Genomic DNA, 12624 nt, shown 5'->3' with positions numbered 1-12624 from the left:
ATCCACCCAGTCTTACTCTTTGCAGTGTTTAGTTCCTGTTGCTATTTAACTGGAGCAATGTGGCTGTAGGTTTGAAGTACAGGGTGGCATATAGTACTGAAACTAGTTTCCTGTTTCTGCCCCATCTGTCGAGATAGTGGTACAACGAAGAGTTCTGTAGAGTAAAAGGTTGCTTCTCGAGGTTTTAGCTAGACAAGCTTGAGTTTCAGGTGCTTCCAATGTTGGTTGTGGTCAAGGTCAAACTCTGATCGGAGGGCAGCATACGGTTTTAGAAAGTTCTCTCTTATTAAATGTTCTAGGGAATGTATTCTTTTCTCAGCCCAAGGATGCCAGTTGAGTACTCTCCCATTAATTAATACATTTGTATTTTGCCGTATGGGTCTTTATAACTTCCTTTGGGAGTTCTGGAAATGGAGCTTATAGCTCTGTGTTCACACCTTGAAGGAGTCGCTGTGATGGAATTGGACAGGCCAGTTGGAGGGGAGTGCCCCTTGTATAGAACGTGTGTACCTATGGCTCCTTCTAAAATATAGTTCTCCAAGGTGACCCAGGATGGTTTCTCTAGATCTGCACAAAAGTGATCGGCCAGCTGTGAGAAGTGCTGCACCAAATCATATAGTTCTATTTTCTGAAGGCATGCAGTCTTGTCTGGTTCAATCTCGCCAAATACATAGTTTAATCTGTGATCTATTTGGTAGAAAAGAAGGTATGGAACGGCAAGTGGCAGCATGCTTAACATGTAATTGAAAAGAGGTCTCACCACTATTCTAACAGTTTATATCCTTCCCCAAAGGGAGAGGAGGAGTGTACTTCTTTCGAAGTCTCGATGCATCTGATCGATAATGATGTTTAAATGCTCTTTTACCATGGCATGAATATTTCCACTGACGAGCTTCCAAAGACATGTTTGTTTTGAAAAATGCTCCTATGAAAGGTTGTGGCCCTAGTGACGTGGGGGTGGTGAATCAATTTAAGAATACGGCGTTGCTCTTGCTCTAATCTGCTTTATATCCAGAGAATTTATAGAAATCAGAGAAGGCCGAAATGAGTGTTGGACTGAATGTTCTAGGCAAAGATACGGTCATAAGGATGTCGTGCACACATAACAAAGCTTTCAGGTTACCTGTGGAGGTGAGGTTGTCCTCTATGTTAGCCGTACTTCTTATGGCGATAACTAGCAGTTCTAGTGCAACCCGAAACAAGAGGGGGGATAGCTTCAACCTCGACAAGTACCGCTTTGAATGTCAATATGGTGAGATTGGAAACAATTTGTAGCAAATGTTTGCTCTGGGCCTCTGATAAAGCAGTTGAATCATAGAGATGCATTTTGAACATATCCTGATCTGAACCATTTCTTTAAAAAAAAAAAAGGTAGCCCCATCTCACCCGGTCAAATGCCTTCTCGGCATCTCAAGTAAGGGCTCCTTGTTATTCATGTTCATTTTGGCATCCCCACAGGAGGTGCATGAGAGTATTAAGGTGATTTTGCTATGCAACAAAATCGACTTGGATAGTATGGATAAGCAACCGGGTGACTGTCATAGTCAGTGACATCGGTCCATAGTGATGCCAGTACATTTCGTAATTACCAGGTCTTAGGAAACAGAGAGATCATTGCCCAATTAAAGTCTGCGGACAAATCATTGTTGGTTATGTCTTCTTGAAAGACTTTTCATAACAGTGGAACTGTGATCCTGGCCATGATTTTATAAAATCTTGAAGGAAGCTGTCTTTTCCAGTCCAGTTTTTATCACATCCTGTGTTTCTTTAGTAGTAATTTGCTAATTTATTTCTCCATAAAGAGCAGCAGTGAGTTTGGGTAGAGTGATGATATTCATGATTGCATTCTCACGTGAGGTATCAGTTTGTACCTCTGAGGAATATAGAGAGGAATAAAAAGTTTCCTGATTCTGGTTTGGAACATGAGGCCGAGATTACCTTTCCCACCCAATTACATTTAAATTTCTCTGGTTCTTCCAATGTTATGTGCGTCTCTTAAAGAAGAGTGATGTCTGACTTTTTAGAAGAGTGGACGCTTAAGCCTTTTTTTCTCTTCAGAAAGGCTGATAAACTGTAACACTTAGAGACCATATTGGTTCTATCTTTAAATTCTGGATTGGCCATTTAGGTAGTTGTTTCATGGATGATCAAAAACTTCCGCAGTGAATGGGAAAACGTGTCATTACTTAAGGTCTACAACGTTGGGTCCATGTGTGGTTTGAATGAAATATAACATATAGAGCATTAAAATCTAGAGATGTACGATGCTACGCATCAAATTTGTGTGTGTGGGCTTGCCTTTTAGTCCAGTTGATGTGTGCCCTTGTCAAGCAGAGAGTAACATGTGGAGTCTGTGGAACTCTGGGCTGCTGAACTGTGATTTGTGCAAACCACAGGGATGTTTCCATCAGGGAGTGGTCTACAGAGTCTGGAACATTCTTAAATTCCCTTGGGCCCAAAAAATCTGTGGTCATACCATTCGGTGTTTGAACATCAGTGCAGGTTCTAATAGCCTATGTCGTATTTTGCGTTGTTTTAACTTGGGATGTAACACCAGGAACCTCTTCCTCAGTGGATTTCTTTCTATAGGAAAAGTCAGACGTTTGTATAATAACATGGTCTTTATAACTGATTGGGCCGTGTGTTTTCGACATTTGGATGATCAGGTGTGCCTGTTAATGTCTAAGGAAACACTTAGGGATTGGTCTGGGAGTGTCTCTTTTGACGTTTCTCGATGTACCAAACTCCAAGGGAGGATTGAATTCAAGTTATAGTAGATTCGGCAGGAAGGAGGAAAGAAATTCAAAGATGTTGTCTTTCTGTTCCTGTCCACTAAATCTGTTACCTTTTTATGGCCGTTTTAGGATTTTCGATTTTGTAGTTTCAAGCCTTTTGTCAGACCTATGCAGCTGAGTGTGGAAAGCGTCATCTCCACGTGAAGTAATTTTAAATCCTTAGATATTTATATGGTGGTTATTCCACAACATGAAAGGAAGTCATGATGTCTATGGAGTTCTAATATTTTGGCTTCTAATGTAACTGCCATGGCTTTTATCACTGTCCTTTGGGATTTAGTGCCACTTTTAATCACCTCAGAAAAAATCAGTTGCCTTGTCGTCGTATTTTTTATGCATAACGCCTTAATCAGTATAGTCGCTCCATAGGGAGAACCTGATGAGTTGGAAGGATCTACATGTATTTAAGCACTGGGAGTTATAGCCGGGACCTCCTGTTGCAATACCCACATTTTGCCTGCTGGTTTAGGGTGTCGCTATTCCAGGAGGCTGGGCGTGGTTGCTGACTGAACTGGAATAGGAAAATATCAGCTTGTGTCCTAATTCACAATGACTACTATTGCCGGGACCAGAGAAAATGTGGAGCACCGCGGTCCCACAGACAGTCTCGTCACTCTGATGTGTGCCGAGTGCATCGTATTTAGTGGGTATGGTGAGGGGGCTTAAAGGGAGCCAAGTGGTGGATGCCGTTGCTGAGTTTCGCTAATTTTCTTCTCTGGAGAGACAGCCTAATGACTGGGCCAGGAGCACCAGAACCTCTCAGACGGGGTAGCAAAAGGCTCCAGATTTACATCTCAGGTTGTGGACAGTCTGGGGTCGGATGTATAGCTGGGTAGATGGTCTTGTAATCTGGATATGATAGGCCACAGTATTTTCCTTAGGAAGCTCTGATGCATCTGCATGTATGGGCTCGGAACTACTGTGGTCTACTTCTTCTCAGGTCAAATATTCATTTATAATCCTCTGTCTATACATCGCGGGTCAAATGCTGCTCCACTATGGTGCCATGGAGGTTGCCCAAGAGGAGCTGGTTACAATGTGGCCATCTTCCTTTATGGCCAAACCCTCCCTCTCCTTACTCTCATTCTTAATGCTCTTACTGTACTGGACTGGGCTGAGGTTAACACAAACATATTGACAATGATATATTTGATGCAGTTGTATTTTACTTAAGAATGCCTTGTTTCTCCTGAGGGGAAGTCTGCGCAGTTGTGTGTGATTTTATTGAAAATCCGACATGAATAAAAGGGTTCTGATGAATTTATTTCGTTCAACAATTGCTGACAAAGGTTTCTTTTAAAATGGCTTACGCCAAATTGATGATTTTTTTTCTTCCATTTTTGGTTTTTATTTTTGGGCTTTTAGCGGTTGGAGGGGGTCCTCCCTAAAGCCCCTTTCATTTTTTCCAAGACCCTCTACCCTGCATTCCATGCCCCTTAGGATACTCTTTGTCCCACTTTACTACAGTATTTTTTACAACCCCCTTACTCGTGGTTCACTTAACTCCTGATTTTTACAAACTTTTCTCCTTCTCCTGATTTACTCTCCTTTCACATACTTCTTAAGCCCCTTCCAACTTTACTCTCTTTTTACAAACCCCTTACTGCCATTCCCTCTTTACTTCCATTTTTAATATACCCTTTAGTCCCATTACTGGTTTGCAACTTTTTTCAAACCCTTACTTCCCCTCCACTTTTACTCCTGTTTTAGCACACCCCTTCTGCCACTTGCACTTTACTCTATATTTTTCTAACACCCTACTCCCCTTTCTCCCTTTGTTCACATTTTTTATAGACTCCTTATTTCCCTCCTGCTTTACTACCTTTTTATTCACAAAACCCTTATATCCACTCCTGACTTTTTCCCTTTTTCCCTTTTTCAAAATCCTTACTCCTCCAGTTTGACTCCTAGGTGCCTATTTACAAGCCCCTTGCACCACCCGTACGTCACTTTTCCCATGTTAAAAATGATGCAAAAGTGGTGCAAGGGGCTTGTAAATAAGCTCCCTAATTTTTTTCAAAGCCTTTAGTCCCACTTTACTCTTTTTCACATCCTTTACTCCCCTCCAGCTTTATTCCATTGGTTTTTTTTTAGTAAACTCTTACACCTGCTCCCTTTTATTCAAACCCCCTGCTTCCATTCTCGTTACTTCCTTTTTTTATATAAACCATGTACTCCCATTCACAATTTAATCCCTTGAAATGCCCATTATAATTCGCCATTCTGGATTGTTTATATGCAGGAAGGGACACTATGGTGCAAGTGTGCCTGCGTTTGTGTTAAAGGCGCCATCAAGGGATTTATTTGGAATACTCTGTTCTGTTGCTTTTGATATATATTTTTAACTGCAAGAATTATTGATAAACTCGCCAGAGAGATATTATTCAAATGTATTTTAACTAAGAAATATTTTTGTTCCTTGTGAGGACATAAGAACCAATGAACCAATCACAAAACAATAAATATTCAAAACACGGGTATATATAGAAAAAGGTTTTATCTTTTGAAATTTATCAAGGGTACTACACAGTTATACTTGTCCATGAGACCAAGACCAAATGCATAGAGACTGAATCGTCGACATTCACACTCTCTTCTGGAAAATAATGTACAATGAGAAGAAGTGTTTACAATAGTGACATTGAAGGATTATACAATTGTATTTATTTTCCTCTTGTTACATTGTTTGTATAACTGTGTAGTACCCTTGATAAATTTCAAAAGATAAAACCTTTTTCTATATATACCCGTGTTTCGAATATTTATTGTTTTGTGATTGGTTCATTGGTTTTTATGTCCTCACAAGGAATAAAAATATTCCTTAGTTAAAATACATTTGAATAATATCTCTCTGGCGAGTTCCTCAATAATTCTTGCCGTTAAAAATATATATCAAAAGCAATAGAACAGAGTATTCCAAATAAATCCCTTGAAGGCGCCTTTTACCCGTTCATTTCATTTGCCCAAGCCCTCAAGGGTAGATTGGGTTTCCCATTATATTCAATTGTGTTTGTGTTAGGCAGCTGAGTTTAGTGCCAGTGTCAGTGCCAGCACCAGGGAAAATGCAGGGATGTGCCATAGCATTGTAAATAAGGCACATTTAGCATTTTCACAATGGCGGAGCGTGGTGGTAACAATATTTGCTTAATGCCACACTTTGCCATTCCCTTGTAACTATGCCCCTCTGTTCTGCTTTCTCCTTTTAGTACAAAACAGAGCAGCAATTTTGGTTGCCGCATTGCACATATATATGTGACTCTCATTGGCATTTATGACTGCAACATTATTCATAGAGAATAAAATGATTCCATATATTCATATTAGCTATCCTCAAAGGGGCACCTGTCAGGTGTAGATGGTTTTATTGCTGTGTCATTGTAGGCCCCCGATGTGTACAATTAAGCAGAGGTACACCCCCCACAAGGGGTGAAGGATAAACGGATCAAGGCTTGGGTTGCCTCGAGAGCTGTTGAACACCTCCAAAAGTGTGGATTTGTTGCCGTTCATAGTCTCTTAACAGATAAAATCCAGCCCTGGAAATGGTCGAAGATTGCCTCCAAAGTGTGGTAAAGTTGGGGGGGGGGGATACAGAATACCCACAATCATTGTGGCAGTGTAAGGGAAGGTATTTCTCCACAGGGGAAAAAGAACTCAAACTACATTTCCACAGTATGTTGGATTTCCACACTGAGGAGTTATACTGTGTATTACTCCTCAATGGCAGATGTTATAAGGCTCTCCCATTAGTGGGCCCGGAAAGCTGCAACTGGCACATATTTCTAGCCGTAATACTGGGAATGTTTGTGAATCCCTAAAGGTTGTACAATCAGGGAAGGCTTTAGCACTGGTGGCGCCCTGTGCGACAGTGTTTGTTGTCGCCCCCCCACAGACTCCCTCACTACCACCCTTTAACAGTGCCCCCTCAAGTCTCCATAAACACTCTCTCTGCGCTTCCTATACCAGACAATCAATCATATGTGTGTAAAATAGGTTATAGGAATTGTTACATAAGCCAGAAGACTACAAGGTGAGTCACATGTCATGCTTGGGCTGGAAAAGCAGAGACTCCAAATTTAAAACATAACCCCATGGTTGGGAGTTACATTTAATAATAAGTTTTTTTTAAACAAAATGAACCCTTTTAAAAACATTATAATAATGAAAGACCGAGGAAAAAAATGATAATTCTTAAATCTATACCTTGCAGTTTGCATGCAGCTCTTTGATGACAGTTATTAGCTCACTGTTCCATGTTAGGATTTTAGTAGTAACAAAAGGATCTCTCTGACAAAAGCACTAACCTATTTAAAATATATGCACTTTGTGATGTGCATGGTTCTTTGCAGCAGGCATCTTAACCCTATGTGCTAACATAAAATGAGTTAAAACTTCCACTAGACAAAACTCCTTCTCTTTCCAGGGAGAACATTAATCACTGTGTTATCTTGGCAGGTTTATTTTTGCATGAAAATTGCGGGGGCCAGCAATGCAGCAGCAGGTGCTATTAACACCATAAAATACTTCCAAACAGGCGCCCACTCGAAGAGTCAGCACCCGGTGCGGTGGCACCGGTCGCACCGCCCTAGAGCCGGCCCTGTGTACAATTACACACAAATATAGATAATTAGAGGTTATGCATCTACACGTGCCACTGTTTAGTGCCCTTAAGACAACATTTAATTATGCCAGAAGTCCAGCTGGCTCCGTGCAACAGTCTTTTTGAAGTGGTTGACTGACGGCTCCCTCTAACGACCCTTATGCAGCATACATTATAGTGAGTTGGAATCAGTGATGCACAAGCGGTAGTAGAGTGGTCCTGGGAGTTCCTGCACCTTGGGCACGCGCACTTTATTGTTTAATAAGCTCTCCACCTTTCATTGTGCAATCACCTGATCCCTACTTAAAGTACATCTCTCTCCGTGCTGCTTTTTGACATTTTTGTCTTAAAAAATACCAAGCACTTTTATCGATGTCTCTACCAGCATTTAAGAGGCCTTTTGATGGTGTACAATTTTTCCACTTTTCAGCAACTGCGTTGGTTAAAATAGCCTCAACTTTATGTACACTTCCAGTAGAGTTGGCAGCAAAGGTATTTGCTGCTTATCACACCTTACTTATGAGAGTGGCGGGGATGTGGGAGAGGAACATTGCTTCTCGTTTCGCTGACCTATGATAGAAAAAATATTTGCTCTTCAGATTTGACAATGTTTTCTGTACTCTAGCAGTTGTAGACATCCCAAGTTTGAGCCAATGTAGAAGAGAAAACTCCAGATTAGACAACACTGTCAGAGCCCAATGAGGTGGGATGATATCATGGTCAGATTTCAGACTTTCCATTCTATAAGAAATCAGTTTCTGTATGTCTTGTAAGGCACTTCATTGTAGACGTTATAAATACACAACAACTGGTTAACCACCTTTGCAATGAATAGATAGTCATGAGAATCATTACCTGTTGAAAATAGGTATCTATCAATAAATCTTTTGTTAGGTGAGCACTGACCCTTTTTTTCTGTATGCTCTTATTTCTGTGCAATGTCTTTATTTTGTTTTCTGTTCAAAAGATTTTATTAAACTTGCTGCACAAGGAAAGGTGGTACAAAGAACATAGGGCCTGATTGCGACGTTAGCAGTGCTACGCAGGCTTTGCACCGGCACAGCACCCCCAAAGTCGGGCATGGCCTACCCACCAGATGGCGAGTTCAAGCCCATAGATGTATCCCATGCAAGTATACATAATGGGTTATAATGAGCTCGTGAGATTGTTTAACAAGAATGAGTCTCTTCATTAGGAGTACATGGGAAGGCACTAATCCACTCTGGACAAGTAAAATCTAAAGGTTCAACAAAAAACCTTAAGAAGTCATGACCAAGAGAAGTGAACATTGTGTCTTTCAGGTATGTATTACTTTAAATGTAGCACTTATGAGAAACACTGTAAGCATTCTCTCGTATGGAAACATAGAAGGAAAGACAAGAGAAGGAAGGCTAGAAGAGGTCAGCCTAGTTTGGAACCCCGATGTAAAGACAGGTCATGATATCTGACAAGAGCTATCAGAGACAACAGTCAATGATGGCAGGAAGATAATACAGTGCTCATTAACAAGCCGGCATATAGTCTTATCCATATGTGCTTTAACGGGGTTCATTATGTTGTAAGAATTCAAGTGTATTTCAGAGTGCTCCTGACATATGCAAAGAGTGTGTCTTCTGAAAGCAACATTTATTAGCACTTCTGACGTAGCATATCCACGCCCACGTTGTATTAAATGGGATATTCTGAGCATTATTTCTCTCTGGAAGAATCAATTTTGTACCAATGGTGAGCATAGGATCGACTAATTGAAGATTTGTACTGGACAGGTGAGGCACCACTTGGGCAGCATAAATATCTAAGGGCCATATGTAGGTAATTTCTATTTACCGATTCCTAAATACCGAATTTTACCGATTCGGTATTTAAGAATCGGTAAATAGAATGTAGGTAAAAAATCGGTAAATTTTACTGATTCGGTAATATTCGTTATTACCGATTCGGTATTTACCGAATCGGTAATAAGGCATACCCTCCCATTCATTCCTATGGGCCTGGAGGCCCATAGGAATGAATGGGAAGCCATTCACTATTAACGATTCGGTAAATACCGAATCGGTAATAGGGGGAGCATATTCAAGGGTGGCAGGGTGTCACATTGACACCCTGTTGCACCCCGGAATCGTGCATGTGGCGCACATACATGCCCTGAGGGCATGTATGTCTGCCACATGGCACTTTTAAAAAAGCACAAAATTGCTTTTGAAAAGTTATTCGGTATTTACCATCAACTTGTAGTTGGTGGTAAATAACGAATCCTTAAACCAAAAATGCACTCACTTGAGTGCTCCCTACAGAGGATTTAAGGATTCGGTAATTTAACAATTCGGTATTTTACCGATTTCTTAAAATACCGATTCGGTAAATTACCGAATCCTTAAAACCTGCCTCCTACATTAGATAGGGCTATATACCGGTCGGTTACGGGAAAATTACCGATTTTCGGCCGTTACCGACCGGTATTTGGCTATCTACATATGACCCTAAGAGAGCTGTGATGGCAGCTATATTAATTCTGCTTTTAAAAAACAATTGTAACATTTTAAAAAACAATTGTAACATTGTTTGTATATGTTGCCACATTGGAGGACATATCTGCAGTTGTATAACATGTGTAACAGATCTCCAGCCATCTCTTTACAACTCCAGCTGATATTGGACTTAGTAAGCCACAGCAACAAGCACACAAATTTGCTCTTTGAACTTTTGGGGTGGATTCTAAGAGAAGTTATGAGAATGTGAAAAGTCTTCGCACTTTATTTCTTAGTGTTAACGAATGGAATACGTGTGCAGTCTGGGCTATCATAACTTTTCAAGATAGCTCGACGGATACTGAATTCTATACGATTGGTTGCCCCACTGATCCAGAGCTTGTACAGCTACCTTGCTGGTAGGATCTGTCAAAGCAACAGCGGCCTCTAGTCAGTGTAGGACCCCCTACAGTTGTAGGTAGTATATCCTTTAACATAAAGCCGGTATCACAGCCACAGCCATGCATGCGTTCTGCATTACAGTTTCTTCATTTCAGGTATGGGAGAAGAGGTGTGGCCTCAAAGTGCGCATGGTCAAGGGGCTCTCATTGTACTTCATCTTTCCTACCAATACCGATTGAAGTAACTGGCAGTACACAAAGTGGAAACTGTTGTTGCTGTGACTTAGTGGAAGAGGTATCTGTATTTATGACAATGAGAGCTAGATGGTTACCCCGTGTGCTGTGAATGGTGGGATACGATATGGCCTGTGTTACCTTAGCACCGTAAAATCACAGCTGACTATTGCATAATGGGAGTGCCACCAGTGTGTTGTTAACCAAAAATATATTACGTATAATCATGATTTGTCCAGGAACATAAAAACAGAGTTGACAAAACCCCACTTGACAAGGAACAAATTATCGAAGCCCACTTCACATATGAATTCAATCACAAATGGCATAGGTTGTCTGTCTCTTTGATTTAATTATTGCAGTCAAGGAGTTTGCTATTCAGTGCTCTCTGTCATGAGCATTAAAATTGATAGTATGCAATAGCTGTCGTTGCTCCTAGAATATACTACTGCTCCAAGTTGGCAAAATGGGTCCTTTTGTTAGTGGATGCTTTGTAGTCTTAGGTCCACTGATAAATATTGCTTGGTGGTTATTGAACTTGTAGATTTTACATGTCGTCTGTGCAGTAGTCGTGTCATTCTTAGGTCACAATAAACACAGCTTTTGCACTCTGGGAGACCTTGTGCTACCAAGTACTAACAATACTAAATAAGAAAAGTACATCTTGAGAGTGCAGAGTTTGGCACTTTGCAAGAAGGCTGCTTTTAGATTAGCTTCTTTAGACACGGCCTTATTATGTTTTAAAAAGATGATTATCCCACCCTCTTGTACATAATTTACACATAGAGTTGTGCCACTGATTATACCGATGGCAATGGTGGTTGAAAACTACCTTCTTTGAAACTTATTGGAAGGCTGTGAAGTCGCCTGCAGTCACCACGTCCCTCGGATAAGAGCCTGTTATACAAAGACAAATGAGGCTGTGGAGGAGTGACGGCAGCCTCCAGAGTTGTATGCAACATCTGCCATGTCCAACAGGATGGGATGTTCTGGTGCTTTGGTGGCATGAATGGAAACCCCACACACTGTTTATTTTATACCCCAGGAGACATCAGCATCTGGTGGTGAACACAGCAAAATTTGGCTTTTCTCTCCAGAGTGATGGTGAGATATAGGACTCGAGGCTAGAAAAAGAATGTTGCAGTTGAGGTACTTACCTTTGATTAACCCTGGGTGTAGTTTGCATAGTAGCGCTACACGTAGCTACATGAAGTGCACTTCACACTACGCGAGATACGCGTAGCGCTACGCGAACTGCGTAGTACGCTGTTTGCGATAATTGCACAGTGCCGGATGCTTGTCCGCACTGTGCAATCATTGCAAACGGCATTTTGCACAGTGCAAGCGGTGGTTTTCTGCCGCTCGTTTTTACTCGAGCAGCAGCTTTCTCAACGCGGACTAGTAGCTTCTCATCGCGAGCGGTCACGAGCATACGCGACCACTCGCAATGAGAAACCTGACCTCCCCGCGTTGAGAATCTCGCCGGGAGGTTTATTTTCTACGCTCGCGATCGGCAACTTGATGTTGCCGATTGCGAACGAGGAAAAAGTCTCGCCGGGATGTAATTTTGCTCGCTCAGGGTCACCAACTTGATATTGAAGACCACAAGCAAGCAAAAAATGCCAACTACGCAACGCTATGCAATTTTGCACTGTGCTATGTGCAATTCTTGTAGCGTGAAGTAGCACAAACTACTCAAACTTCGCGAGCGTAGCGTAATTGTCTGCCCAGGGTTACCTTTGATGCCTTTATCTACCTGGGAGTCCTGATAGCCCCAATTAATTCCCAATGTGACGGACATCTTGATTGTGCCTAGTAATTTATGATTAAGACCATGTGGGACAACATATTCGCACCTACTGAACAGCTTTGCATCACTGGATATTCTTGGTATACATAGTCAATGGGAATTATCTACTGGTCATAACCTAGAACAGAAGGTTCCAAAAGATGTTCCCTGTTTTGTGTCCTCCCCCAGTCCTGAATCTCTCCTTATTTGTCACTGAAGCCAGATATTGCAAAATTGGCTGGGCACACTCACTACCACTTTTTTCTATCGGAAAAATATCACATTTGTCTGGTTGTTCATTCTTCCTTAAATATGTGCTGAATTAAAACTGTGCTTGATG

The sequence above is a fragment of the Triturus cristatus genome, chromosome 7 (genome assembly GCF_964204655.1).
Source record: "Triturus cristatus chromosome 7, aTriCri1.1, whole genome shotgun sequence".
Lineage (NCBI taxonomy): Eukaryota > Metazoa > Chordata > Amphibia > Caudata > Salamandridae > Triturus > Triturus cristatus.
This window is presented reverse-complemented; position numbering follows the sequence as displayed.